General features: G+C 29.8%; 1 protein-coding gene across 3 annotated transcripts in view; it reads right to left on the reverse strand.

Annotated features, from left to right (window-relative positions):
- Positions 1-21,600, reverse strand: part of LOC139090770 (chondroadherin-like) — a 30,907-nt gene extending 9,307 nt beyond the window's left edge. Inside the window, exons 1-2 of one of the 3 annotated variants that reach the window (XM_070640590.1) lie at positions 21,460-21,600; positions 20,712-21,338 (exon numbers count right to left, since the gene is read on the reverse strand). The gene's annotated coding sequence lies outside the window, so the exon portion shown is untranslated. Of the gene's footprint in view, positions 1-20,711 lie in introns of all 3 variants that reach the window. The other 2 variants (XM_070640588.1, XM_070640591.1) reach the window with 2 other exon arrangements.
- Between the last annotated feature and the right edge of the window lie 213 nt (positions 21,601-21,813).

Below are 21,813 nucleotides of genomic sequence, written 5' to 3' on the forward strand. Positions count from 1 at the left end.
TGAACAGAAAGTTAACCAAATGCGGATTTTCAAATTGAAAATCCTTAAATCTCGAATTTCGTTGCTCTTTTGGACGTAATCACAACCATTGTTTATGAACATTGACTACTAAATGTTTCCTCTTAAAGGATTTGGAAACCAACTGGAACAGCAAAATGTCATTGCATGCAACATACCAGTAAAATAGCAAGTCTCCAAATGGACAAACAACGCGTGAAATAATTTTTTTTCCCAGTAAGTACACAAGTTTGTGTTTGTATTTCACATTTGTGGCAAATAAATGTCAACAGGGAAAATATAGATGTCACAATTTAATTAAGTTTTATGCTCTAGCTGGTTTCTTTTTTGGCTGCTCGACATTTTTTGATGTTTCACCACAGGAACATTTTTTTTTGCGATTCTACGTAGCATCTATACTATTTGTATCATATCTCTATGTATATGGGTCTAGTGAATAGCGTGAGTAAAAGAAAATCCCGTGAATATTTTATGCAAATTTAAAACATTTTTGGAAATAAAAGTTAAATGATATGGTGAAAGCTTTTTAATTCCTTAAAATTTAATTTCAGTTATCTTATGCTGCCAATGATACAATGATGCTAGCTGTTGAGTACAAGCCTGTATTGAAAGCTAACAATTTATTTGTCTAAGTCATGAAACGAAACAATTTTTTTTCCTATATTGTGTGCCAAAAACAAGCATGATATCTTCATGTTTTTCGAGAAAGAAGAACGCAAACAAAATAAAAAGAAATTTAGCTTCGTGTACAAGTATTAATGCTTAATATGATTATAAAGGCACTTAAGATTATTTGGAAATCGAGAAAGATATTTTAGAACTACTAAACTAGAGACTTCGAATACCTCCCACTGTTCACAAATAGAAATATCGGTTCCAGCTTAATATAAACGTCCCATACATTAGATACATAAAATATGAAAATAATTATAGGGCGCAGGTGAACAAAAAGTTTTTAAATTTAGATGAGTTTTAAGATTTGAAAATAAGTTAATTTAATATGAATTCTTAACATTCAAAAATTATTATACATCCGAAATTTCAACAATACCTATACATAATTAAAACTTATAAATAACCAAAAATTGGGATGAAAAGAATCATTCAATAATTGATGAGTAAGTTTTCTCCTACAGCCCATTAAAACACAAAAAGTAATATTTCAATTATATGACTAGATTTTATGGGTCTATGAAAATGCGAAGCTCAGCATCTGTGACATTCTGAACATTATTTTGTATAATAATCATCGTTTGTATAGGTCACCTAACATGGCCAATTTATGGTATGATATATTGTAGCAATTAGTATTCAATTTCTGCATGTATTTTAAAGCATTACATAAAAATTTGTAAATTCTTTAAATAATAATTCATAATAGACTTTAAATCAAAAGTAATATTACAGATGTGTACATGTTTGTAAAGAAGGAAATATCATTGCCATGCCAACAGCAAACTATAGGAAAAAACATTTATGTTATCTAAAAATTGCAAACTTTCAATTACAGAATAGCTCAAAGCGTTTCATGTTGTCAAGATTAAAAAGAAAATATCTGAAATTCTTCAATTTAATTGTATTTGAAAAAACATGCTTAAGAGATCCAGAGCTGCGCTTGAGTGTTTCGCGGCTTCAGAATCCTATAGAGATCAGAACCACTCCTTTGATGGCGCTGTAATCAGATTATTGTCTTTAGCATACAAAGGAAGAATATGAGCTGCGTTTTCACGGCATGCGATTCGAATAAGGAATTATCATCATAGATCGGTATCCTAATTCCTCATAATACGAAACCATTCCGAAACTTGGCCACCTTGACTCACAAGTACAAAAATAATCTTTTGTTAATATCCATAAACTATATTTCCTAAATTTAATCATTAAGACTAAGAGTGACTAAGATACATATCATAAAACTTATTTATATACAAATGTCATTAAATAATATTTTAATCATAGCAATATACATTTGATGATCACTTCCACAAAGCTTATTTTAAGATTTTCTGTACATCTGTGACCCAAAAATAATATTTTGTTATTTATACTGTTTAAAGCCTCATTTGTATGTTGAACAAATAAATAATTGGATGAATAAATTTATGTAATACGATAATAACTTAAAAATTCTTACTGAATGTATAAATTTATAAGATACTCTAGGTATTACTTTTAAAATGCACGAAAAATACACATTTCCTGTATCATATCATTCTTTTATAGACATGCGTAAATATGGACATGCATTCTATGGAAGACAAAAAAATAAACGTGGAAGTAGAAGAAGAGTAAAACAAGACAATACGAAGAACAATAAGTGAAAGGAGAATAAGAAAAAGGGCCACTTAAAACGAGAAGGCAAACAGCAGCATTTAATTGAAAGTCATCATCATGAGAATAATAAGAATCACAAATTGATGTTCTTGATTTCTTTATGTTGTTTCATGATTAAAAATTATAATTTTGAGCATATTAATGTGAATTGAGTGTTCGACTAAGATTTCAATGATAAAGAAACTAACGCGTTTTTACACAAACAACAATTCTTAATTTTAATATGAATGCGCGAAAGTTTCTTGTATATCGTGCATTTTTTTATCTTATTTGTGCCAATTTCCTAGACATCAACCGGAAGTTCCTGCTGCTAACATTTTAAATTAATTAAGTTCACATTCACGAATGAACAGATGAACTCAATTAAGAAATAATTAAAAGGTATCAGACAGATATCCGTTTGGAAACAACAAAATTCGTTCATCTACTATGGGGTCGTTCACTTATTACGTAACGCTCTTAGGGTAGCTCCCTTCCTTTATAGGAGGAAATCTTGTTACACCTAAAACAATCATCTATATTTCCATGGAGATATTGTCGATTTTTTTGCGTTACGTAATAAGTGAACGGTCCCTATCAAGCATCGAGTAAAAACATTCTATGTTAATCTATCTTTAATATTTATGGAAGTAGATTCTTTTTTCATGATTTTCAAATTATTCAAATAAGAAATCTAAGAATCATTTATAACCTATCTTTTATTGATATTGTTCTTTGATTTAAATAGTATGTCTGTCTTTCAAAGCTTCAAACTCTCAACAAAATGAAATTTTGGAGTTTTCTCAAAAATAAAATGTTTAAAATTGGATCAAGTAGTTCAAAAACATCAATTCCACTTCAAAGATTCTCATCATTTTGACGAATTAATTACTACCGGTTGTTCACATTCACGTCATACTTGATGTTCTCTTCGTTGCCGCATTAATTTATCACAAAGGAATTTTAATAGTTTATGAAGAGTTGATGAGATAAAATGAATGTTGGAAAGCTACCTTAAGCATAATTAAGTTCAATTAAAGTCTCATGAAATCTAGAGTATATACAAGTCTGCTAGATATAGAAGCTCAAGTCAGTATTGCTTCTTAATAAAGGTAAATCTTGATAAATCTTTTTAGAATTAAGATCAAGACGAGTACAGGTAAAGAGAACACTAAAAAAGATATCCAATTAGATAGTTTCATCTATGACTTCGAGCAATATCATAATAACTAAGTAGCGCCCTCATAAAAGTACTCTTCTGTTTCGATTACAGTTATTACTACTCATTGTTAATTTTTGAATTTAAAGAACTTATTTTTTGTTTAAGCACCGAGAAACTCCCTCAAAAACACTTCATACACTTGTTTCATTATCTCTATAAATATCAGTGTACATTAAGACATACGAAACAATGAGAAATTATATGAGTCCTGCAACACATTATATGATTTTACACAATATATTCTTTCTTAAACATATTATGCATGTGAACTCTAAAATTGAAGAAAGAGAGTTTTATGAACTAAATTATTATGTCAATGACAATGTGACAAAGTTCATGTTCATTCATCATTGAAGTAGCATAAGATGACGAGATGAGAAAGAGAGTGAAAAGTAAATTTTTCATAAAGAGTGGTAACCTTAATGCGTATTTAATTAAAACATTAAAATTATTTTATCGTCTAAATTTTCATGATGGTAATTTTGTCTTTTCCTTTTTTTCTTTGTCTCCACTTGCCATTTTCTTTCTTCTCACTCAATGTCTTTTCCTTCTTGTATAGTATGTATTTTTGTGTATTTAAATTTATTCAACCATCGCTGTGTTTTTTATTCTTATCTACATCGCATAATCTCAAAGTGCGATGTGCCATAAAAAGAAAAAGAACGGCGGCAATCAGAATTTTAAAGGGAATGAAACAAAAAATGAGGAAAGAAAAGGGAGAAAGGTCTTTAAAATGACACATACTCAACAACAACACACAAATGACGCGCTTGAGTGGCGTTAAGTAGCTGAGGAGCCTTTTTTTGTTGAAACATTATTATTCATACACTCTTTTACCATCGTCGTCACCCTCTTCAACTTTATAATAAGAAGGCTCTTTTCAAATACTTAAATTACTCATTTAATATTATTGTAAATGAAATACAACGTTCATTCTTGTCATGCACGGAAGTATGATTGTAAGATAAATGAGATTTTGATAGTGAAATAACAACTATTAAGGCAAAGAACATGAACAAATGCATTGAAATGAAATAATTACATTCTTTTATGTATTTTAATACTTATTTAAGGAAGAAGTGGAAAATATGGAAATTATGTTCTGAAAAGTAAATGTAGATTTACTTGAAATGAAGTTTTTGTGGATTATAATGAACATTTCGTTCATTTTAAGTGGAATTGTGGAATCCTGCTTAGCATTCACGCGACCATTATAATAAAAATTCTTTCCTTAGATTCAAAGTAATGGCTGCATTTTCAAATATTAGTCCATAAGTATATATATATATATGCATAAAACGTAAGTATTTGCACTTGATCAGCTCTTATCGGAAGTAAAGCTTTTATGTATACAAGAGTAAAAAGTCAACAACATGTTACACAGCAAACACACTTTATTAGCACGCACAAAAAGTCGCAAAATAAGATGAAGAACCAAAGAATTAGAAAAAAACGTAAAATATTAAGTGAAAGAGTTACGGCTTGGTAAATTATAATGTCAATAGGTTTAATTTTATTAGCTTTCTTATTTCCTACTTATACTTTATTTTATAACCCACCGGCAGTGCTAACGACAATTGCCGATGGAGTCGATAAAAAGATTTACAGTTTAGATGAATTAAGCGACCGACAAATAACACTTATCGCAAAAGAGTCTTTATATGCGTCTTTATTCTCTTCGAAATTCGTACAATAAATTTATCCACCATGCCATACAATTATTATCTTGTTCGCATTCTTTTTTATATTTACTTCGTTCGCTTTGAACTCAATTTTCAAGTTTGATATTCTTATTCCTTACACTTTGGACTGTTGATCAATTTAAAATTCAATATAATTTTTTAAAGCATCAATTGTGCATATTACTTGAACATTTTTGCACATTTTAAAGAAAACCTAACAGACAACGAGCATGCTCAATTATATTGATTGAATATGCTCATGAAAATGCTCATTTAAGTCACTATGCTCATTGTTAGAACAGCTTGGGAGACAACTTTTAATTTTTCGCACACCTTTGTGGTTAGCCTACTGAATCAGTCAAGTTCATGGCTTTTCCAAAATAAATTACGACACACAAATGTGCCTCGGCACACAGGTTCCCCAACACTGGCATAGATGACATCTTTACTTGAGAATATTGTTCAATCTTATGAGACGACCAGTAGTAATGAAGAAAATTCATGAACAGAAAATTGTATTTGTGTCGATACATTTGCTTTACATTCAAGTGTCTTGTAAGCCCTTAAGCACCAAAGCACAAAATAAAATATCAACATAAAGAACAGAACAAAGATATCGCTCACTAAAAATGAGAAAAAGAATTTTCTCACAATCTGCTTCCTTTAGTTCTTATTATTCGACAATATAAATAATGACAATTGCTAATGGCTAAAAAGGAGCAGAAGCAACAAAGCAAAAGGCATCAAACAGAACGAAAATAATGTTATACATTGAAAGATTTTCTCTTGTGAGATAATAATAATGATGATATTGCCAAAAAAAAATTATGGACACAGTAAAGAGAAGCAAATAATTTCTTTAGTATGAGATTCTAAGAAAAACGTATAAGAAGTCAAGTTGATGTGCATGGAATGGATATTTTCTGTTGTGAATGAATGAAGTACAAGTGGCAAGTTTGCATGACAAAAGACGAGTAAATTGAATTAATTGCATATCATACTTGCATGATCATACTTAAGTGAAAGATGACGAATAAATATGAGTTACATGACAGGTGTTTTAATGTAAAAATCTTGTTGAAAAACATTGATGTTCACCGATGTTCATTAAAAAATGTAAGGACCTTTTACCGTTTTAAGACATCTTCAATCAGGTGTACTTACTGATTTTATGCCATCAGCAATTTCCTATTTTTTTAACTTATCTGAATTGAGTAAAAATGTAAAGATTTCCTGCTGAATAAGATCTAATTAGAAATTATGGAGAAGAAGTTACAATTTTGTTACCAAGTGCACGTAATTTCCGATGTACCCTAAACTGTATTCTGTAAGAATATAAATCATAATACATTTTATTGGCACACTGTAAATCTTCTTATAAAATTGTAAGTCTTCTAAAATTCACATAATTTTATATTAATGATTCTACGAAATCAGATGATGTAATATAGACCATCATTATATGGACACATCCGAGACACATCTGATAATTCCCAAATATTATATACATAAATTATGCTGCTCTCTGCTCTCGTGTGTATTTCAATTCATGCGAAAAGATATTAAGAAGAGAAAAAAACAAGAAATCTTCACAAGAACCACTTGAGAATAATTTTACTTGAAAATTGCTGGCTTGAAAACAAGATGAGACGAATGAAGAAATGTCGATCAGGGATTGAAACTTTACTCATAATCACTACAAAGTTTTCGAGTTACTCAATAATTTTTTGATAATTTACCAAATACTCAATACTCGAGGATAATTCTCTAATGTATAATTAGCCCGAATAGCACAATTCGGTTTAAATCCGGTACCTTGTTTGAGTTACGCCGGATTTTTGATCGATTAACCGATTTGGATATCTTATTCTCAATACTTAATGCTCGAGTTACTTAATGTTTTTTGAAAACGATATTCAATGCTAGAGTTACGGAAAAAATCGATCGAATATCAATCCCTGATGTCGATTAAAGTGTACGCACATACAAACACACCAGTGTATGTGGATGCTCTTGAATAATTTCCGATTCATTAACAATCAGCAACAACAAGACAAGAGGCATTAATGGAGAGCAAAATTGGCATTTTTATTGGCACAAGAGGCACATTTCATTCTTGAAGTATTTCATGTTGCTCTTTCTTATTTTTTTTATTGATCTTTTCCTGTTCGAAGTCACTAAATATATAATTGACGGCAACAGACACACGAGCGAATTGTTCTATTCATTATAAGCCAAGAAGGCTCTAGAGACCAAGCGTCGTTCAACAGAAGCATTAAAGTTGATGATAAGATAATGATTGGATTTCTTAAAGGTATATACGCAGAACATAACTGTAAATTTCATCATTTACATAACAAGTGATTTTTATTACACTAACAACTTCCTGTTCAAATCCATTTTACATCAATAATAAAACTCATAAGCACTTAATAAATTACTGCAGTTTTCAATTTTGTTCTCGTTATAACTCCTTTACCAATGAAATAGTAGCACTTAAGTCAAGTTTTATAAAACTTGCCAAAAATATAAAAGTATACAAGGAAAATTTTTGAAATTTATTTCCGCCGCTTTCCCATTACGACTGCTACATAACTAGTGGGAGAGAAAAACCGACAAAAAGTTTCTTGCCACTTTACACTAATTTGTAATTCTATGTGCATTAGTCAAACTATGCTTCTGTTGCCGACAAAGTTTTTAACATTTTTTTTTTTCTTTCTTTTATTTCTATCCTACTGCTTTGGTCTTACTTCTGTCTGTGTCTATTTACTTTAATTTCTCGTACTTAACTTCTGATGTTTTGTTTCTGTTGCTACTTTTAATATATGTGTCTATGCACCATATACTTTTCGAGTATAATTTTCAGTTGAATTCATTCAAGAACCGCAAAGAAATTTTGTTGTTTTCCTCTTTACGAGTTTGTTATTATTTTTGTTTTGAGCACTAGCGCTAGTTCAACTTTGTTTCAATGCTACAAATAGTAGCTACTTAAAAATTCAAATTTGATTTAAAGAATATAAATAGAAAGAAATTTTGAAGCGCAGACAAAAATGGAGCCAAGGAACAAATTGAATTGAATTGAAATTTTTCTACAATTAGTTTTTACATAGAATTGATCGGAAGTTGATTCATAGAATAATTAATTGAATTTCAATTTTATTTCAAGAAATTTAATGTTGCAAAATTCGCAAGAACTTAAATTATTTTCTTATTCAATTAGTATAATAGAATGCACAAGACGTAGATTAATTTCATTTTCATACATTTAGTATGGGGGCATTTACACATTACGTAACGCTTTGTGAATTGTTCTCGAGATTTTCTCAAAAGGAACCGTTTATTTAGTTCTTTACCTATCTCCTTGAACGTAATAAGTGAACGACCCTTAACTGGAGGGAGAGGTTATTGATGCGTTCCATAATAAATGAATGACGCCCATATGCAATGTGTAAATCAAATTCAATTACAGAAAATTATCTAACTGATGTCAAATTGATGTGTAAAAGCAATTTAATTAAATTAAAAGAAAACTGCTGCTTTAATTTTCAACCATAAATCAGTACAGTAATTAACTCGCTTTACATTTCTAAAAGCTAAAAGTTGATTAATTATGTAATGAAATCAGTAAAGAAATTAAATTAGGGATCTCATTGAAAAACCATAGAAAAGTCTTGAATGAAATGATAAGAAGAATAGATGTGATTAAAATTGATCTTCATGTTTTATCAACTAGAAAATATGTTCTGTGGCCAATGACTGTAAAATTGTTCATGTTAAATTAGCTATTTCATATTTGATTAATTTGCCGTGCTTGAATGGACTCCCAAAAGATTTTCTAAAGGTCACATTGCTGCTTAAATTCTGGTTGGTAAACAGTTCTGTGCTCTGTTTGAGTATGAAAATTTCTTTAAGATGATGAATAAAAGAAAAATATTCTAAATGTCTTGTGGCAAATTTTATTCATGATGTTTTTGATAACTTATGACAGTGGTGCACAACCTTTTATTTTTCGTGGCACACCTTGGTGGTAAGCTTCGACAGAAACATGTCGTGAGTGGTTCATGACATTTTCAAATGATTTTGGAGCCACACTAGTGTGCTGCGGCACACAGGTTGTTCACCACTGACTAACTTATGCTAATGCAAAATGCTAATGCTGAGTGCAATGAACATTTCAAAATCTTATTTTAATATAATTAATGTTTCATAAAAAAAATCTTAAAATATTAATTAAAGAAGCAGACTGATAAAATTTTATCAAAGGATTAAGGAACAGGTTTGTCATTGAAGCGTTTAAAATTCATCTTTCATCTTTTTTGATCATCAACTCCTCTAAAAAGTATGAAAAAGGGATTTTAATCAATTAGCAAAGAAAACAGATTTGAAAATTCAAAGTAAAGTTTGAAAAGGGACATAAAAAATTTAATGAGGATGGAATAACTGGCGAAAAGAAAGACCTTTTTTGACTGTATGTGTGTATAATTATCCAATTAGTGTGATAACATAAATTGCTATCACTTAAATAAAGTCGTAGAATGGCGGAGGAGTGAAAAAGTTCCTTATATCATTTGAAGATAGAAATCTGTGATAATGACGATGTTTTCCACTTAAAAGCCATAAAAAAGAATCCTTCGTATCCTTTTTCACATCTTTACACATTGAAAATGTTCTGTGTAGGCAAAAGGTTTTGGTGCTATTTTTACAATTAAATCAGTGGTGGAGAACCTATGAGCCGTGGCACTCTTGTGTGGCGCCAATATTTTTTTGGAATTTCATGAATTGTATCCTTTGTGCCGATTCGGTCGAGGCTTACCAACAAGGTGTGCCAAAAAAATAAAAGGTTGCTCAACACTGAATTAGATATTTTGAGAAATTGACGAAGACCTTTTAAATAGGAAACCAGCTTTATTCATCCCTCAATACGTCTTTTTTTGTTTGATGATTTAATGCATGAATATTTTATGAGTTATTTAAGACATTTAATCTTTAATACTATATGTGGCAAAACCAGGATAATGACAAGATTTAGACATCATTGTCAGTAATATTGCTAAATAATTAATTATTACCATTATAGTACAATACTCTCTTAATTCAGTAACCTGAATGATTTATAAATTTAATTGTCGAAAAGCCACAAAAGTAAGGTTCTTACCGTTTACCTCTTAGCACATCATTTTAAAATGACAAAATCTGATTCCTTATCAAATTTCCTCTTAAATTTGTCGCAATCCTTTTAACCCTTTTCCTTCAACTCGCAGTAATACTCATTCCAAAACACAAAGCACGGTAACTTTTTTAAGCATCATCAAATTGTGAAGCTCAAAAACCGACAAAATGGTAAGGAGCAGTGGAGAAATTTTTCTGCTTACATTTGCACAAAAAAAACATGAAATTTCTCCCTTGAACATAATTCGCTTCAGTTGAGTTGAGATGAATGACTTGTTTTATGTTTGCTGTCTGAATTACCATTTGTCAGCAACCAGTAAATGGTAAGCTTTCTTATCCTTTGAGAGATTTTTCTTGTAGGTATTGATTCGATACAATTTCATTTTCACCCCTTCCTATTATGAGTTCCATTAGAAAATTTCTTAAATTGAAATCTTGGGTATTAAACACGTACAAAAGTACTTAAAAAGTGTAAAATGAGAAATCATCCATCATTTGAACTGATAAGTAGTATTAAGACTTGAAGAATAAGAGTAAAAAAGTAGAAAACAATAGAAAATAAGTTGGGGAAAGAAAAGATCGAGGGATACAATATGCTTGATGTTTGGGCGTAATAACAACGGTATGAATGACACTTAATTTGATTCTTTTGAAAACTAAATGAGAAGGAATGAAGCATGAGGAAACAGAAATTATAAAATACTCTTGAGATGTTCAAAATTAATTGTATCAAGAAATATTTACGGAATTTCAAATGAATCACTGTGTTTGGGGAATTTAAATGATTCATGTTTGCCGACTATCTGTAGACATAACAAAAAATTTAGATGAAATTAAACAGCCAATTTAATTAAAAATTTATATTTGTTTTTATTATTTTAAAATGGCTTACCAATTGCTTGACTGCGCAAAAAACATACGCAAACTTCATGAATACAAAAATTTTTGCAGCAACAACATAAGCTTCATAATAAAATAATAGTTCGATACATCTAAATTCAATTGAAACTCAAACTCAATTTCTCAATTCAATAAATTGGTGCACAATTGCGACGATTGAAAAAAAAGTTAAATAAATTTCAATAGAGACATACGACAGGGCAAACGTTCGGGAAATGCACAATTTCCTCCCTGCATTTCTTTTCTATTTTTTTGCCCTTAAACGTCAGTTTTTTGTTGCAAAAATACAATATAATGAAAAAATTTATGCCCATTTTAGTACAATGCGTATGTCGATGTGTGTCGATTCTATGCTTGAGTCCTGATTTCCGATGAAAATTGATTATTGTGCTGCGTTTGTTTAGGATATAAAAATTTACATTGTGTGTTTAAAATTTTTGCAGCTTTTGTCGTTTTTTATAGCAATTTAAAGTGTGCGAGTTTAATCAAACGTATGACACAATTGACAAGAATTTATTTAACTGCCTGATTCTACTGTCCGGGTCTGTTCACTGATTAGGTAACGCGAAAAATTGACTTTTTGATCCCTTTCCCTCCGCAACAATATTTTCTACGTTGTTTAAGACGTAATAAAATTTTGAACTCCCCTTCCCCCTTCCCTAAGAGCGTTACGTAATATGTGAACGACCCCTATCATCTTTTGCTAATAAAAATGCTCAATAATATAGAAATGTTTAATTATACCTCTCATTCTTCCTTAAATCATTTTGTATTTGCAGGAAAGAGAGAGAGAGAGAGTCACAGCTACATCGCAAAATATGAGAATTTAATATATTTGTAAATCGCATCGTTATTATTCCCCTTGTCATTTCTCTATTCATTTTCATCTCTCATAATAACACTTTTATTGTCATCTTTCATCTCTCGTTTATGCGATTTAATATCATCACTTATTCTAGGATTCATTGAGGGGTAGAAGAGAAAAAAATTACTTAAGTGGCTTTATGGATCATCAACCGCAAAGAAATCATTCAATTTTCACTTTTAGCTCTTTTTGTTCTATTCTGTACCCTGCTGAGCAATGCATTTTTATGTGCAAATAAAGTTCCTTTTCTACTACGTGCGCTGCTTGGACAAAATCCATTTTCAAAGTCATCATCAATGCATAAAAATCACGTAAAATAAACGCCCGTTTACATGATAAGAACAATATCGAGTTTTATGTGCCTCAAATGAGCAAGGTTGAAGCACTGTTGAGGCAGTGATGGGATGTCTAATGTCGATAAGCACAGGAAAAATGAGAAAATGGCAACGATGACAATGAGAAATAATAAAAAATAAAAGTTATTATTAACATTGTTTGAACATTTTTTTTTCAAGAGTCTCTTTAGTAATTTATGCTGATGTCTGCATCTCTGTTTCCATGTAAAAATTCTCGATCCTTGTATATCCATTAATTCACAACTATGCACAAAAGTATTTTTTTTTCTTCTAGCCTTAAACATTCCCTATTGTATATTCGACTGTATATATTTAAATTGTAATGTAGCACGTGTTCATTTTTAATAAAATGTACATAAATCGCGCAATATGTATCATAGTTTTTTTTTGTTACAGCTACTGCTGATGCTTAGTGATTCTATCACATCTGTCCGAAAAAAATCCAGGCACACATATGAACAAAAAAAGGAATATAAAAAATTATAAATTGTAATCAAGTCATATGATATGGACTATTGAGAATATTTTATTGCGTGATGATGAGTACAAGGATAAAAAAGGGAAATTCACAACATTGCTGCATGAAATAATGAAATTCCATATTTAACTAACGTTTTGTTGATAAATCCTTATTTATATTCCTTAACAGACAATGAGCATACTCATCGAAATGAGCATACGCATGGACATGCGTCTTGTCTGTTCGGAATTGTGTGTACCTGTAAATTCTTCAAGCAATAACCATGTATGTACTCAAAGGTATTTTTCTGAACTAAATTCATCCCTCATGATTTAATAAAATCCAATAGCATTTCTCTTATGTGTCTTAACTGCTTACAACACCCCTAACATATAGTTTGAATTGTTTTTCTCAAGATTTCTTTTTTTCTCTTTGTACAGCACATATCACTACTTAATGACACAAGTATTAAACGAGCAGTCGCAAGGGCATATAATGTTTCATCATTCACATATAGTTACAATAAGTATAGGAAAAACCCATCTTAAGTTTCTAAATACTTTAATACTTGAAAACTCATTGAACATTGACGTTACTTATTGCATATATATACCAATATACATACATGAGATTAAGTAAGCCGTTCTGTAATTCGAATCGATTTATCTATTTACTCTAAATATGATGTTCCCTGGTGGATGAGAGAGAAAATGGAAAGTCGTTATGCACCTTTAGCAAGATGATTTTTCATGAAATAAATTTAATAAAACATCCAATCCATCCACGTATTTGATTGAAGAAAATTCTTATGCCTCGAAAACTCTTAATTTCCATCACATAACGACTTTTTTTTCTTATCTACGTCACATCAATTTATTCTCATGATTGCGAAATAATTTTCATAAATTTGATTTTAAAATGATTTTTTATTGAATTTTCTCGTCTGAAAAACTTCAAGTACATTTCTATAATTTTATCAATTTTATCTGAAATATTTAGTATTTGTAGACGATTATTTGAAGATGTGTTAAAGCTAGAGTGTGATAAATTTAAACGTCAATTAAAGATATTTGAAATTTTTAACTAGAAATGAAATAAAAAGAAGTTCAGAAGAATAAGAACACAGTGTAATCCAGTTGTGAGCAACCTGTGTGGCACCAAAATATTCTGGAAATCCCATAAACCGAACGTCGTGTGTGGTCTCAATCGAGGCTTATTACCAAGATGTACCGCAAAAATAAAAGGTTGCCCACCACTGGTGTAATCCTTTCAGTTTCAAACTTTTAATTTCAAGCAGTAAATCTCTGTGAAAATTCATTTTTTTCTAAAGATTAATTTCTATCCATTTAAAACTACAAGAATTTGCTATTTGTTGTATACACAACAATATTGTCTTCGCTCGCATTTGCTACCATAAAATCGAGCTTTAATTTTTCAATTACTCCAAAACGATTTTACGATCTTTTTTGTTTCAATCCCATTTATTATGCTTTTCGTGCATAAAATTAGGAAACAAAAGAAGAAGTTTCTCAACTGATGAATAATCATAAAATTGAAGGAAATCAGTTTTAACAAAATAACAATAAAATATGTTCGTGTGTTTAAGCGCTGTGTTTAATTGATGAATGATGTTTGAATTCTATGCTTTAAATCACTTTAAATTTATGCCTTTCTATAGAGTTGAAGCACTTATTTTCTCAAATGGCAACCCTGAATATTATAATTACTCGAAAGTGCACAATTTACCCGAGCGACACAAACGCTAAAAATCTTTTGTTAACATCACATGGAAACAGCCTTAATTTGACCTCCATATGACTGCGAATTCCATTTGGTGTTAATAGGGGATTAGTGGAGCCTTTAAAGTGGCTTCATTTGTGTCGCTCGGGTTAGAAAATAAAATAGTTTCAAATAGAATTTATGATTAATTTCACTGCTGGATTTGTTATTGTTGAGTTTTAAATCATATCCCTAAGTGGTTTAGTATGTTTTCAATAAATTATTATGATCTCACTCCAGTGTTTTTATTTATAATTTTCTCAAAACTAGAAGAATAGAAGAAATTTTTTAAAGAGTGCCTCAGACCACTTGAAATGAAATGATACATTTAGTCGTAAACGTTTGAAGTCATATCATGGCAACTGTAATCAATCAAAATATTCATTGTTGAGTGTATCTCTATAAGATGTACATTTTCAAGCTCTAGTTAGTAATCTAATTGAGAATTATGCAAGAATATGAAAGGATAGAGCAAGATGAAAAGGAGGAAGTAATACAAAATTGTTAATTGAGTCAACATAAACAATAACAGAAGATTCCGAGTAACTTTATAACATTCAATTTGAATTTCAAATGCAGAAACCTAAATTTGCTCGTCTATTGTCTTGTTTTTGCTTGTTTCGTGCTACTGATTTTATGATAGAAAACTTTTTCCTTGGTCAATATTTATGTTGGCACATAAGCTTGTGAAGTCATTCAGTAATCTTATCCTTCACTTCTTCTCCTTGGTTTGGTCATTGATTTGTCATAGTATATTTGTTTTCAAAAGGAAAACAACATCAGTAATTCAACAAACAAACCAAAACATAACCAACAAAAAATAAATAAATATAAATTTTATTTGAAAAATACAGTAACATAAAACAGAGACTTTAAGGTCAGTGAGTATGCTATTTACTGAAATTGAAACCATTCGAACGATGACAGAGGAAAATATTATGTGAAAAGGAAGAAAAATTAGACAAATAGGCAGGGATTTCTTGTCATGACACATTGAAACAGGCAGTGAAAAAAATAAATGAATATATGAAATCTGACACTTGAAACAAAATTTATCAATAACTATAGTAATTTGAAAAATATTGTCGAGTCGAGGGTGAAAAAACTTTGAGGTTATTTGGTTCATTTATAACAAATCTGAGATAACCATGATGACACATATATGTATAGCTGAGAAATGGATTCTTCTTATCGGAAGGAAGAAGATAAATATTTTTTCGCCTTTAAAATGACAGAAAAATTGAGATGTTGACAAATGAAGAATAACAGCTATGATCTATTGAAAAAAAAAAATATTTTTCAGATTAGACAGTGTTGATTAATAAGTTTAAAACTTTTTTGAAGATTAAAAAAATTCAATTTATAAGGTTAAAATTATTTTAAACTTTTATTTCCTATAATTTTAGGAAATCAACGAAGACATCAAAACTTTTTAATTTGAAAAACAAGATCCATTAGCTGCAATAATATGGATACAGCCTTCAAAAATATAATTTCCTATAATTTTAGGTACCTAAATTTAAAATTGGAAAATAATCGATTCTAAAAATAATGAATATTAATTTTTAATCCTCTTCTAGCTATGCCTCTAATTTTGTTTTTCTGAAAATCTTATTCAAATACTACTAATATTTATAATATCATATTCAGATTACTTGACCTTTGAACATCTTTAAGATTTTTTATATCTCAGCATTAAATTACATTTCCAATGATATATAATATGAGCGATTAACGGCTAATAATTGTTTAACGAGTAAGGATGCGCCAGATCTCTGAACTCAGAAGACCTGCAGTTTATACTGAAATAACAACATTATTCCTGTATGATGTCTACAAAGAAAGGCTGTGAACCGCATATTCACTGCATTTGATTTGAAAAAGGGCAGTTGTAAAGTTTCTTCTATCGAGTTTCCAATCGATGTTCGCTGCGTCAGTATTGCAATAAATAGGTGTCAAAATACTAAACCATCCCGTCACTGAACCACTCAAATTTGTCTAAAATTCAAGAATTTCTCTTAAAAATAAGAAAAAAATTAAATCTAACAACTTCAAATGAACCATTTCAATTCAATTTGAAATAAAAGGACAATGTCCTTAGGATGACTAAGATGTCATTGAACGTTGAAACATAATTTCTAAAATAAACTTGAATTTTATTAGTTTTTCAAACACCTACGCATCCGCCTCTAGTCTAAGATTTAAATGTTGTTATTTGGTAACAAATATCAACAAAGAGACCGGAATCTCTCAATTTTAGGTCATTTCAACACGTTCATAGAAACAAACATTATGAGAAGAACGCGAAAAATGACAACAGAAAAAGGCATAAAAATCCAAAGAATACAAAAAATTCTCATCATACCAAAAAATGTGTACATTCTACCGCATAAATATGAGCGATTTCAACCTTTTCTTCTTTTGTTCTATTTTTTGTGTTATGCTGAAATATGTTGTGCATGCCTAGAATGCACGAATTAGAAATTAAATTTTTGCTTCTCAATGAGCCTCTTTTAACAACAAAGTGAAGAGAATTGAAAAGTTTTCGTTTGGTGTATAGTTTTGAATTCTCGAAACATTTTAGGACAAAGGAGGCAAGTTATTTCAAAAATTCCATTAGATGTTGATGCTTTTAAATATTTCACTCATTTTTTGTGTTCCCAGCAGGAATGAATTTGAATTACTTTACTACAAATGTATGCATAGTAACTCAATGAGAATGAAAAGAATAGAAATTTATTTTTGTTATGCTTTCAACTCTTCTCATCTCTTGTGTAGCTATTTCATAATATCAAAAGTTATTTCCTGTTTCCATATTACATCCAATGCATAGGAAACAATTAACATAAGAAAGAAAAGTGCAAGTTGATCATCAAAAAATGTTATATGAGAAAGCACACATTTCATTATTTAGTTTCCGTAACAAATAAACAGTATATTCTTTTATTTTTTAATCTGAATTAAAGGTACACAACAATCTAATCTCATATAATATTTCCGAATCTAAAAGATTCTCTTTTGTAAACATCGAAGTAATTTTTTTATTAATTTTAAATCTGTTCCTAAGATGAAAAATAACAAAGTAAAGAGAATGATAAAAAGAAATGTTTCTTGTGTCTGCATATGAAATGAATATGCTCTCTTTTTATGCACATATGAGTATAGAAAAGAAAATTTAATCTAAAAAGGCCTTTAAAGCACAAAAAAAGCAACAGTCATTGTTTGTTATAGCATCACGTTCATTCAGCGTAGCGTAAAGAAATCCAAAAAGATTACTGATGGAAAACAAAAAATAAGAAGCAAATAGAATAATAGAATACAAGTCAAAAGATAGAGCACTAGCGAAAAAAAACAAGCATGACGTAAAATGATTGCATGAATGAATCAATGAACTTTAAGATACTTTAAGGCCATGTTGCACAACCTTTTATTTTTCGCGATACATCTTGATAGTATGCTTCCACCAAAATCTCACACGCCATATGGTTCATGATTAGTGTGCTGCGCCACACAGGTTGCCCACCCTTGCCTTAAGGATTGATTGACTAGATTTCCTTAAAATGATCTCATTTCTTTCTTAAAACAATTCGAAAGATTGAAATTTCATTTGAAAAATTCAAAATTTCTTCTTTTGTTTTTGAGTTAGAAATAGAACTGTGACCTTCAGAGAAATTTCGATATTCTGTAATAATTGAGCACGGAATCTAAATTTAGAGAAATTTTTCAAACATTATGCATCAAATAAATTTAAAATGTTTGTCTAGATATCAAAATAATGAGAAATAATATCAATTTCATTCTTAGTACCTATACATAAATAGACTAGGATGTATATAATGAGAGAGAGAAAAATTCATGCACTTGAATTTATCCTTATTCTTATGTACTTCATAGAGAGTATGCACATACACATATCTCGATTTAATAAAGCATTTAGGACTTTTATGATGGTATGAATGGATGAAATCTCTGTTGCCGCTTATTTTTTCATATCCATAATGTCTGTTAGAGAATGATAATAATAAAGTCGGATGTATACGCATTTCCTTCAGCTATGTACGCACAAAATACTGAATGAAGTAACCTAATATAGATTCTACTTGTTCCTTTCATGTCTGTGAGGATATCTTATTCAGCATAAAGAATCTTTTATGAGTTACAAAATGAGGTTTACTGAAGCATGTCAAATGTTATTTTGAAGGACGTAAGTGAAGTAAAAATAGGCAATAACATATGATTATGCATAAGCGATGCAAAAATACGTGTCCTTATCCTCAAAGAGATGTATGTATATATCTCCTAGGTATGTCGCATATTGGTTGCTATAAATGAATAATTTATATTTGAATCCTAAATAAGTGTGAGATTTTTTTTCTTTCATTTTCAAATGCCACCAACATAAAATGTGGAGTCACGAAGCCCAATTTTGGAACAGCCAAAAATCCCTTAATAAAATATTCTAAAAGCGCAAAGAAAAGGCGAGGAAAAATTTTATTTATTATTTTCTCTTTGGATTAAAATTTTATAAATTAACTCTCTCGCTGGTGCTGTTTACACTGCTGTTACCTCAAGTTGTATTTAAAACCTTAATAGGCTGCCCTATCAAAGAACCATAAAATGTCAGCTCGTCCCCCCTTTCCAATAATTAATGAACGATAAAAATTCTGTACAGAATTCGCTCCCATTACAGAAATTTTTTTTGGCTTTTTACTTCATTCATGATTTTAATCGAAAGTTCGTTCTGTGATCAAATTAAAAGTTTGCCGCTTGATCCTTTTTCTTTATATTATAACTCATTGTACTTTAACCCCTTTCATATACTATTCACTTGCCAATATTTGCTTGCTATACCAGAAATATAGCTTCAATATCAGTGCAATCATAAAACCGACTGATTTTATCGTAAATGAGAAATTTTCTTGGTCCGTTCTTGACATTCATATTTCCTAATTTTTTTTTTGCTAACTTTTGTATTGGTGGTTGATGAAATGGCAAAAAAATACATAAAAATTTCATGTAAAGGCATTAAACGTAAATTGACTTTAACCGTTGGGAGCAATTTTTACTTAATTTAGGAGCTCCATTGCTGGTATAAAAAGAAGGGCGTAATTTCCTTTAGAATGATACAGCATTGAACTGCATTAAATAAAGTTATAACTATTTTATGGACGATTATATTTAATATATGTATATGGATATGCATAACGTAAGTTAGTATATTGATAATGATGAGCCCGAGCGACACAAATGAAGAAAGTCCGTATGGCTGCGATGCTGATTTCATTTGATGATGCTAAATGAGATTTTGCGCTGCCTTAAAAACTCCGTGGCGGAGCCTTGTGCCGCTCGGGATAATATTCTTATCAAATTGATCTGTTTCATCATTTATGGATTCAAATTTAATTTAATAAATAAATCATTAATTTCAAGATAATTTATTGCCTTTTTAACACTTATTTCATGTACACTTTTCAACAAACATTAATCATAAAATAAAGGTATATTACTTAATTGTTAAAATTTATTTCCATGTAAAATTGAGGAAATTAACCGAATCACAACAATATTTTCTTCCTTTCAGCACTAATAGCATAATTAATGACTTTAAATGTCCCCAAAAACATTGAACATTGAAAAGTTGTAGACAATAGGGAACTGTGAAACTTAAACCGAATGTCGACGGGTAACAAAAACCGAAATCCCACCCATAAAAATAAAGAATTGAATGAATATAGAAAATTGAAACCGCAAAGAAGAAAAAAAAACAAACAAATAAATAAAATGTATTTTGAGGAGCTTCCGTATATTTTCAAGTTTTCCTATTTAATGCGTTAATTATATATGTCAGAATTAGTCACACATCAGTTGATGTTCGGTTAAGCTTCAAAAATTTCTCACAGCAAAAATCAATGTACAAATCGTGTATATGATAATCTAAATAGCTTACCTGTATGTACTGTCACAAATAATATTGTGAATGGCTTTGAATAAGTATTCAATATTGATTATCTCAGAGATATGGTTCAGAATTTTTTGTCACTTTTGATATGCAAATTAATTTCTATTCAATCAAATTCTAATCAATATTAGTCATCAAAATGCTTCATGCTCCAATTGTTATGTCTCAAAGTTTTATCGAATTCACTTTAATGTCTATTAATGATGCGCTTATTCAAAGAGGACCGAATTTTGATGAACTCTTTGACATTTTACGGTATTTCATATTCATCTTTATTAATTTATAAATATTAATAATTCATGTCGCACATGCTTCACTCCAACATAATTCAATTAAATCTCTTCAAAGATTTTTATATTTTTAATTATTTTGAACTCTCAAAAAGTTTATAAACACAATTGTGTCACAAATGTCACACGCACAATCGGCCCGAAGAGATTTGATGATAAAAACTTTATGGAAAATAATTTTTCAATATAGCCGTACTTTTGTGGACTCAGTTAAGAGATGAACTCATGCGTTTCGAAATTAATTTATCATATTTCATCCAGAACTGATTCTTTTTAAATATTATTTCCAAATGTATTGTTGCTCATTTTTTATTTTACTATTTCACTATAAAGATTAAAGATTTTTCATACAATAAGAACGTTAATGCTGTGATTTACATTTGCTAAATGTCAGAATATTACATTACATCCACAAAAAAGAGTAAGAATATAAAGTAGAAAATCACCGAAACATGAAACAAAAATGAAGCGATCACTTGAACAATACGAATCACTTTAAATGCTATTCTAACGTAACGTAAATAATTGAGAAATTTGAATCGTAAACACAAAAAAAATGCGACACCGGCACGTCCAGATCCGTCAAAATCTAAGCGTTAACTGAAAATTGAATTCTTATTGTGAAACATATTTAAAAAATATTCATCATTATACGATTTGTGTTGAAAAACGAGGGGTTCAAAATAAAATATAGAAAGAAAGAAAAAAAAACTTTAACATCTGCTCATCATTCTCTATGAAGAGTGCAGAAAGAGTACTTTAAAGAGGAACCAACGATAAACTCACATGAATGGAACGGG

This window comes from Chironomus tepperi, unplaced genomic scaffold, assembly GCF_022539635.2.
Source record: "Chironomus tepperi strain 1889 unplaced genomic scaffold, CSIRO-AGI_Ctep_v1 contig_219, whole genome shotgun sequence".
Lineage (NCBI taxonomy): Eukaryota > Metazoa > Arthropoda > Insecta > Diptera > Chironomidae > Chironomus > Chironomus tepperi.